At 42.0% G+C, this 8,377-nt stretch overlaps 1 pseudogene; it reads left to right on the forward strand.

The window, feature by feature from the left end:
- The first annotated feature begins 563 nt into the window (after positions 1 to 563).
- LOC113890891 lies at positions 564 to 3,517 on the forward strand (annotated as a pseudogene).
- The last annotated feature ends 4,860 nt before the right edge of the window (positions 3,518 to 8,377 follow it).

Here is an 8,377-nt window from a genome sequence, read left to right on the forward strand (position 1 = left end):
TTAGTTATCTATTGCTGCATAATAAATCACTCCAAAGCTTAACAGCTTAAGGCAAATAACATTCTCTCACATTATTTTTAAGGATTAACAATCCAGGCTCGGGACTTTCCTGGTGGTCTAGTGGTCAAGAATCCACCTGCCAATGCAGGGGACATGAGTTCAATCCCCACTCCGGGAAGATTCCACATACCTCAGGACAACTAGACCCATGTGCTGCAATTACTGAACCCACACTCTAGAGCCTACTGAAGCCTGCACACCACAGTTTGCCCCACTCATGCAACTGGAGAAAGTCCACTTGCAGCAGTGAAGACCCAGAGCAGTCAAAAATAAATAAATATATAATTTAAAAAAAAAAGAAGAATCCAGGTACAGCTTTACTGGCTGGTTCTGGCTCAGGGTCTCTCAAGAGACTGCAGTTGAGCTGTTGGCTGGAATTTCAGTCTTTGATGCCTTGGATGGGGCCTGAGGGTTTGTTTCCCAAATCATTCACACATGTACTCCTTCAGTTTTTCACCATGTGCTGCTCATGGCATGACTTCCTCCAGTGCAAGTGATCCAGGATGGAGGCTGCAGGCTTTTATAAACTACCTTCAGAGCAGCACACCTTGACCTCCACTGTTGTCTACTGGTCACATAGACCAACTCTGGTGAAATGTGGGACCTGACTATACACGGATGTGAGTACTAGGAGACAAAGCTCATTGGGAGTCATGAGCTTTGGAAAGTGGTTACCACACCATCCTTCATTCAGTTGTTTATGCATTCACTCATTTGTAAACATTCACCAAGTCCCCTTTATGTGCCAGAAACTGTGTTAGATCCTAGAGATAAAATAACCAAAATAGACACAGTTTCTACTCATGGAGACAAAGTATCAGACGTTTACAGTGGTTAAAGCTATATTGGGCTTCTTGGTGGCACTAGTGATAAAGAACATGCCTGCCAATGCAGGAGACGTAAGAGATGTGGATTTGATCCCAGGGTCAGGAAGATCTCCTGGAAGAGGGCATGGAAATCTGTTCCAGTATTCTTGCCTGGAGAATCCTCACAGACAAAGGAGCCTGGTGGGCTACAGTCCACAGGGTTGCAGAGAGTCAAACATGACCGAAAGGACAACAGTATCAGCAGTTATATTAAAAAGTCCATAGACTGTCTCACAGGCTCCCATATATTGTGTATTTCTTTAACATATTTCTGGTGCTTGTTTGACTCCATGGGTAAAGGGAACATTCCCACACCAACAAATGATACACTTCCTCTTCTCAGATAATCTTCATTTCCATTCCACCTTACTATACACTCTATGCAGACCATGGAACTTTTCTTCATCTAAAGCCTTTCACCTCCAATAGCACTTATTTAAATAATCCAGGACTTCCCTCGTGTTATAGTGGATAAGAATCTGCCTGCCAACGCAGAGCACATGGGTTCAATCCCTGCTCCAAGAAGATCCCACATTCCACAGAGCAATTAAACCCATGTGTCATACCTATTGAGCCTGCAGGCTGCAACTGCTGAAACCTGTGTGCCTAGAGTCTGTGCTCTGCAATAAAAGAAGCCACTGCAGTGAGAAACCTGCATGCTGCAATAAAGAGTGGCCCCCGCTCATCATAATTAGAAAAAGCCCGCACAGAGCAAATGAAGACCCAGTGCAGCCAAAAAATAAATAAACACATAAATAATCTGTTAAGCACAATTGATAGTCACAACTTCCTTATAAAAAGAATTGTAGTAGGATTGTGCTTCAACACTGTTATGATTTCTAGTTCACTTATCCATACTTTATTCACATCTGTTAGCTTTCTCCTATCTCCTCTCCGCTTTCTATCCTCTTAGTCTCTACAATCCATCATTTTTAGTTTCCTGTTCCAATATTCCAATTTCACTTCCCTTTATTTTGCAAAACTTCAAACTAGGAAGAACCCAATTATCTGATTTTTTAAATGCCTTTAAGTGACAGCTAGAGCACTGCAAGAAAATTTAAAACAGGGTGAATGGGTTTCACTATAAATGTATAATTGTCAAATGCATAGGTATCCCAAGTATGCCAGAAACCTGATCTCATTTTCCAAATCAGTTTGTTTTCCACTATACACGACAGTGATTCCATTTCTTTTCCACTCCCCTTAAGCACCTGACCCATCTCCACTTTAATGCCTTCAACTCTCAACAGAAAACTTCCAAAGAGGAAATAGAAATCACCATCTGGAATTTCCCCAATCTCCCTTCACTGTATTTCCAAACATAATTTTGCATCTGTTCTGTCTTCATCTCTTTTCACTTACTGAAGGAAATGCACTGCTCTGTTCCCATCCCTTCTGTGTGCACATGGATCACACCTTCAGTCTAGCTGCTGCTGCTAAGTCACTTCAGTCGTGTCTGACTCTGTGTGACCCCAGACACGGCAGCCCACCAGGCTCCGCCGTCCCTGGGATTCTCCAGGCAAGAATACTGGAGTGGGTTGCTATTTCCTTCTCCAATGCATGAAAGTGAAAATTGAAAGTGAAGTCCCTCAGTCGTGTCTGACTCTTGCGACCCCATGGACTGCAGCCTTCCAGGCTCCTCCTTTCATGGGATTTTCCAGGCAAGAGTACTGGAGTGGGTTGCCATTGCCTTCTCCGCTTCAGGCTAGGGTCACCCACATCAAAAATTACACACATCATTTCTCTGATATCTTTTTGGTTTCTTTCACAATGTCCTGAGTCTTTGATTTCCTGCAAGGAACAAGGTGTTCTCAAATTTCTAACAGTGGGAACCCCCTTAGGTGGCACCAATCTTGGTTTCCAACTGGAACAATGGTGTACAAAAGGAAAAGTGATGGCACGTATGTCATAAATCTAAAGAGAACAGAGGAGAGTTCTGCAGCTTGTACCACCTGAGTGATGCCAGCCTCCTATCCTCCAGGAATAGTAGCCAGCGAGTTGTGCTGAAGTTTGCTGCTACCACTGGGGCCACTCCTTTCGCTGGCTGCTTTACTCCTGGAACATTCAGTGACCAGATCCAGGCAGGCTTCCCAGAGCCACCGCTGCCGGAGCCTCCCGATCCCAGAACTGATCAGTAAGTAGCCTCTCACAGATGCGTCTTAATATGAACCCACCCACCATTGCTCTGTGTGACACAGACTCTCCTCTGCACCATGGGGGAATCGCCATCATCACGGGAACAACACAGGAGACCACTCCCAAGTCTGCAGTAGTGGATGCTCGCTGCAGAAGTTCTGCGCATATGCCCCATCATCCCTAGCGCGAGATCAGCACCATCTCTACTTCCGCTGTGACCCAGAAGAGGCAGAAAAGGAAGAGCAACCATCACTGGAAAGTCCTGAGACCAGGGAGGAATTTTGGGTGAATGGAGTGCTCCAGCTCCCAAATGTACTGCTGCTCCTCCCCAAGTCACCTGAGAAGGCGCAGTTCCCTTCCGAAGACTGAGCCTCAGCCCAGCCGTCTAGGACTGGTCTGCAGTCCCCACGGCTCTGGCCACTGAAGGGGTAGGAACAACCACAGAGTGGTCTTAAGCTGTTCTCTCACAGACTCAAACACAGAATTGAAGTAAGGTTGACAGGAGATAAACAGTTTCTTTATAACCAACCAAACAACAAATGAAAAAGACATTTAATTTTTGGTTTCTTGATGAAAGTGAAAGAAGAGAGTGAAAAAGTTGGGTTAAAGCTCAACATTCAGAAAACGAAGATCATGGCATCTAGTCCCATCACTTCATGGGAAATAGATGGGGAAACAGTGGAAACTATATCAGACTTTATTTTTGGGGGCTCCAAAACCACTGCAGATGGTGATTGCAGCCATGAAATTAAAAGACGCTTATTCCTTGGAAGGAAAGTTATGACCAACCCAGATAGCATATTCAAAAGCAGAGACATTACTTTGCCAACAAAGGTCCATCTGGTCAAGGCTATGGTTTTTCCAGTAGTAATGTATGGATGTGAGAGTTGGACTCTGAAGAAAGCTGAGCGCCGAAGAATTGATGCTTTTGAACTGTAGTGTTGGGGAGAAGACTCCTGAGAGTCCCTTGGACTGCAAGGAGATCCAACAAGTCCATTCGAAAGGAGATCAGCCCTGGGTGTTCTTTGGAAGGACTGATGCTAAAGCTGAAACTCCAGTACTTTGGCCACCTCATGCAAAGAGTTGACTCATTGGAAAAGACTCTGATGCTGGGAGGGATTGGGGGCAGGAGGAGAAGGGGACAACAGAGGATGAGATGGCTGGATGGCATCACTGACTCGATGGACGTGAGTTTGAGTGAACTCCGGGAGTTGGTGATGGACAGGGAGGCCTGGCGTGCTGCGATTCATGGGGTCGCAAAGAGTCAGATAGGACTGAGCGACTGAACTGAACTGAAGATTAAAAAAAAAAAAATTCTAAAAGACAATCCCATCACTCTTCCTCCCTATAACCTAAGAATTAAATAAGGGAGAAAGTAAGTGAGAAAACAAGGAAATAAGTTTAACAGTATATTAACAATTACTGATGATAAAGGCTTCAACTGCAGAAAGTTAGTGAATTCAAATGTTTGGTGCCTCAGGAAATATTTTCCAAATTATTAAATCCATTCCTCTCTATCCCAGTGAGAGGTTTCCTCCCCTTCTTCAGCAGAAGTCTTATAAAGATAATTGCTACAGCTCTCCAGATGTGATTTCATAACTCTGGAATCAGTTTAAAGAAATCTTACGCCTCCCATTAATACTGTAGTTGTATAGCTTATTTTTCTGATGAAAAAATAAGCCCAGGAGATATATGAGAGGTGAATTCCTCATGACAATTATTTGTGGTGGTAAATTTATTTGAATTTTTTATTGATTTTATTATTTTTTTTTCTTGTCTTGGAATGAAATGGATGGAGAATTGGAGTTGAGCTGAGAAGGCCTCTATGTTATGCTGTTTGTCAGTGGGTGCACATGTATGCACATGTGGGTGTGTGTATGCATCCAGGGGACAGGTTTGATTATCTTTTGCTGCCATATTTCTTACACTATCCCTTTACTTTCTGAATTTTTGATGTAAGACAGTTGATCAATGTGAAAATATAGAGTTAGCAAAGGTACCATTATAAAAACTATTGTTGTTGTTCTTTAGTCACTAAGTCATGTCTGACTCTTTGTGGCCCGAGGACTGTAGCCTTCCAGGCTCCTCTGTCCATGGAATTCTCCAGGCAAGAAAACTGGAGTGAGTTGTCATTTCCTTCTCCAGGGGATCTTCCCGACACAGGGATCAAACCTGCGTCTCCTGCTTGACGGTTGGATTCTTTACCACTGAGCCAACTAAGAGGTCCGAATAAGAACCATTAGGTCCACTTAAAAATGAATTATAGTCATAAGAGGCTAACAAGATCCTTAGTTGAAAACGGCAACATGGTAAAGAAATGAGAAATAATGAAAAAAAAGTGGAAAGCCTGAAAATGCACTTATAAAAACCCTGCTACACTGACATTTCCACAACTCAAGTTCTATGAGATGCTCTGTCTCTCGGTCTCTGTCTCTCTCACACACAAACACACTTGTTATTTTCACAGTTTAAAACTACACATAACAGAAGAAAACGGTTATAGATTGTAGTCCTATAGATTAAGGGAGGTTTCTGTGACTCCACTCAGTGAGAAACCCCTCTGTCTGCCCGGCAGAGTAGGATCCCATATACCCGCTTATGAGGCTTAAATGCTGCAGAGAGGACGGGTGGGGTTGATGGGGGGAAGGTGGGCAAGGACTAGAAATATAGCTATAAACATAGGCCAGAGAAAAGTAGGAGTATTTTCTGGAAAATTGGCTAGGTCTGTGGTTGGTTCTATTGTGGTCCAGTCAGATGACTCTGCAGTAATGGTCACAGTGATCAGTGAAATGGATTAAAGATCTAAACGTAAGACCAGAAACTATGAAACTCCTAGAGGAGAACATAGGCAAAACACTCTCCGACATACATCACAGCAGGATCCTCTATGACCCACCTCCCAGAATATTGGAAATAAAAGCAAAAATAAACAAATGGGACCTAATTAACCTTAAAAGCTTCTGCACATCAAAGGAAACTATTAGCAAGGTGAAAAGACAGCCTTCAGAATGGGAGAAAATAATAGCAAATGAAGCAACCGACAAACAACTAATCTCAAAAATATACAAGCAACTCCTACAGCTCAACTCCAGAAAAATAAACGACCCAATCAAAAAATGGGCCAAAGAACTAAATAGACATTTCTCCAAAGAAGACATACAGATGGCTAACAAACACATGAAAAGATGCTCAACATCACTCATTATCAGAGAAATGCAAATCAAAACCACTATGAGGTACCATTTCACACCAGTCAGAATGGCTGCGATCCAAAAGTCTACAAATAATAAATGCTGGAGAGGGTGTGGAGAAAAGGGAACCCTCTTACACTGTTGGTGGGAATGCAAACTAGTACAGCCACTATGGAGAACAGTGTGGAGATTCCTTAAAAAACTGGAAATAGAACTGCCTTATGATCCAGCAACCCCACTGCTGGGCATACACACTGAGGAAACCAGAAGGGAAAGAGACATGTGTACCCCAATGTTCATCACAGCACTGTTTATAATAGCCAGGACATGGAAGCAACCTAGATGTCCATCAGCAGATGAATGGATAAGAAAGCAGTGGTACATATACACAATGGAGTATTACTCAGCCATTAAAAAGAATACATTTGAATCAGTTCTAATGAGGTGGATGAAACTGGAGCCTATTATACAGAGTGAAGTAAGCCAGAAGGAAAAACATAAATACAGTATATTAACGCATATATATGGAATTTAGAAAGATGGTAACAATAACCCGGTGTACGAGACAGCAAAAGAGACACTGATGTATAGAACAGTCTTATGGACTCTGTGGGAGAGGGAGAGGGTGGGAAGATTTGGGAGAATGGCAATGAAATATGTAAAATATCATGTAGGAAACGAGTTGCCAGTCCAGGTTCGATGCACGATGCTGGATGCTTGGGGCTGGTGCACTGGGACGGCCCAGAGGGATGGTATGGGGAGGGAGGAGGGAGGAGGGTTCGGGATGGGGAACACATGTATACCTGTGGCGGATTCATTTTGATATTTGGCAAAACTAATACAATTATGTAAAGTTTAAAAATAAAATTAGAAAAAAAAAAAGAAAATCTTCACACTCTCTCTTCATGCCTTTGGTGGCTGACAGTAGACAAATAGCTGCCGCAGCAGGTGAAATTCTCACATACTCTCTTAGAAAAGATGCTGGTTTCTCTGATAAAGAAATGGTTGCACACTTATCATCAGGGAAATTCAAAACAAAAGCAGGATACATCACCTTACATCTGTTAAAATAGCTACCGTCCAGAAGACAAGAGACAACAGTTGCTGGTGAGGATGTAGTCAAAAAAGAATCTTTTTTTAATTTTATTTTTAAAATTATCTAATTTTTACTTTTCTCCGGAGGAAAGCATTCTAAGATTTAGTCCTTTAGACACTAATTCTTATAAAAGTTTTTTTTTTCTGAAAAGGGAATATGTGTACACTGTTGGTGGGAATGTAAATTAGTCCAGCTACGATAGAACATAATAGGGAAGGTCCTCAAAACACTAAAAATAGATCTACAATATGATCCAGAATTTCCACTCTGAGTATATATTAATACCTTAGGGAAATAAAAACTGGATTTCAATGAAATATATACATGATTATGTTTATTGGAGCATGATTCATAATGGACAAGATATGTAAACTACACAAATGCTCATTTATGGATGAATAGATAAGAAGTGTGCTACATATACACACTGGAATATTATTTAGCAATGAGAAGAGGTTTTCCATTTGTGACAACAGAAATGGACTTTGAGTGCATTATGCTGAGTGAGACAAGTTAGATAAAGACAAGTACTGTCTCATATCACTTATATGTGGAAACTAAAAGAAGTGAAAGCTGGAAAAAGCAGAGTAAAATGATGGTGACTAGAGAAAGGAGATAGAGGGACAAGAGTGATGGTGTTTGAGGGCACAAACTTGTAACAATGAGCAAATAAACCGTAAAGATCAGTACAATGATATGGATATTATACTGATTATATTATTGTATCACTGTATTATTGATATGTACAATAATATCCTACTACAAGAAAAAAGAAACGGTTACAAGTCAATAATAGATTGGTCAATTAAACACCTTTTTCTAGCTGACTAGTTTACAATGGCACCCCACTCCAGTACTCTTGCTTGGAAAATCCCATGGATGGAGGAGCCTGGTAGGCTGTAGTCCATGGGGTGGCTAAGAGTCAGACACGACTGAGCGACTTCCCTTTCACTTTTCGCTTTCATGCATTGGAGAAGGAAATGGCAACCCACTCCAGTGTTCTTGCCTGGAGAATCCCAGGGACGGGG

Source organism: Bos indicus x Bos taurus, chromosome 4 (assembly GCF_003369695.1).
Source record: "Bos indicus x Bos taurus breed Angus x Brahman F1 hybrid chromosome 4, Bos_hybrid_MaternalHap_v2.0, whole genome shotgun sequence".
NCBI classification, from domain to species: Eukaryota; Metazoa; Chordata; class Mammalia; order Artiodactyla; family Bovidae; genus Bos; species Bos indicus x Bos taurus.